Raw genomic sequence first — 2,106 nt, forward strand, 5'->3', positions numbered from 1 at the left:
CCAGCGGAGGTGGTTCAAGCACCTACATTGAACATCTTCAAGAGTAAATTGGATGCTTATCTTGCTGGGATCCTATGACCCCAGCTGACTTCTGCCCTTTGGGTAGGGGGCTGCACTCGATGATCTCCCGAGGTCCCTTCCAGCCCTGCTGTCTATGAAATCTATGAAACTTGAACCAAAAACTGTTTTTCAAATGAAAAACCTTAAACATTTAGTTTTCAAAATGTTAAATTAAGTATTTCATCAGTTCTATTTTTTTTTTTAACTTTTTCACTGAAGAAGAGTACTTTTTGCCCCAAATTTATCCAACATTTCTGCCAACTAGCTAGTCAGTCCAATAAAGTTATTGCCACAAAACTCTTCTTTCCCAACACAGATGGGAATAGTGGTTGTTTTGTCTTTGTTTAACCCCCAAACTCTGCAGTGGAAGCCCAATAGATTAGATGCAAGTGCCTGTGGGTACGTTGCTGGTCTAGGTAGGAGGAGGGGAGAGGGGGTATCTTGTAGGGGAAGCATGCCTACAGCTAACTTGGCCACAGGTGGTACTGGCATATTGCTGACAGAAGTACAAGAGGTTCATTAGAAAGAAGTGGGAATTGCTGACTATGGTAAGCCTACAGAAGCAGTATTTTAGAGATCTTTCAGAGTTGTTTTTTGCCTTGGGCTGCCACTGTAAATCTGATTAAAGCATTTGACCAAACATGCTGTTGTCTACCAAAGTGCATGTCACAGAAGCAGTTAGTTTCTAATGTGCCACCCTACCCTCCCTTCTGCTGTAAATCTGGAATGCTCCATGTCTCCATTATTACTCATAGCAACCTTGAGTGACCTGTTGGTAACACTGGCTGACAGTGACATGGAGGTGGAGGAAGAAAGGATGAGTTCATGGAGCTGTTGTGCTGGGAAGATGCTGTGAAAAGATGAGCATATGTGAAAGAACCTGCCCTAGGAGTATCAGGAAGCAAACAAGCCTATTCTGACAGACAGGATGCATCTGGCAACAGATGGGAGATCCTGCAGAAGGTAGTTGACCACTAGATCTGGCAAGCTGCTCCAGCCTGTCTAGGTTCTGGAGAATGTATCTTATGGGGGATCCTAGCCCCCTGCACTACAGGAATCTTCAGGATCACTTCCCTCGCTCCCTCCCATGGTCCACTTAACAGAGGACAAGAAAGATAATTTCAGGCTTTCACATGCTGGCCTGTAGCAGGTGCAGCTTCCTCATTATTCTCCTGGTGGTTCTTCTGCTGAGTGTTTGGTTGTTTTCTGTCTTTTCCTCTTTTGCAATAATTACTTCACAATTTGTTGTTACAAAAGAAATCGCCAAACGTTTAATTTTCAGTTCTTGTGCTCACTATATAGCCTTCACAAAAACGTGATATTAACCCCATTCCACTCCCTCTCGAACTTCTGAAATGTACATTGACTACTAACCCTATCACTGAAGATGTGAACTGAAGGGCTCTTTCAAGGCTTTAGGCACCTTCATAGCACTACTGGGTGACATGCTGGCATTTTGCAGGTCCTTGTGTCTTTGGTGTTTGAGCTCAATGTAACATATCAAACATGGTGTTCCTGGACAAGGATTTGCCTGTGATGCAGATGTGCCTTTTTAGCAGCATGGAAAACAGTAGTGTGCTTATCCAAAAGCCTTAGGCTGCTACCAGGTGTTGATCCTGTCAGTGTATATAAAGTGTGTTTTGCAGACACAACTTGCCTTTCCCTGGATAAAGGGAAATGTTGATGGGGAAGATTCTCCTGGGAGTGAAAATTTAGCCTTCAAAGGTGCCCAGAAAGCAGCAAAGCCAGAGTAGGAGCTGTGGCCTATATTTTGACCTATTTTGGGCCCAGCTCCAGGAAGGGGTACATTCTGATGCACTACAAGTTGTGGGATCAGGGTGAAGAAGCCAGCTGATTACTCTCTAAAGCAGCCATGAGAGGAATTAAATAACTGCAGCTAGATTCACCAATCCTGCCAGCAGCAAGCATATCCTCTGGTCAACTACCTGGTTATGAAAAAAGACATACGGGGAAGATGCTAACCCTGTCTTACATAGTCATGATCGAGTGCCTGCTTCTACATCACTGCAGAGGCCAAAGGTAAAG

This window comes from Crocodylus porosus, unplaced genomic scaffold (assembly GCF_001723895.1).
Source record: "Crocodylus porosus isolate Cpor-Errol unplaced genomic scaffold, CroPor_comp1, whole genome shotgun sequence".
Classification (NCBI taxonomy): domain Eukaryota; kingdom Metazoa; phylum Chordata; order Crocodylia; family Crocodylidae; genus Crocodylus; species Crocodylus porosus.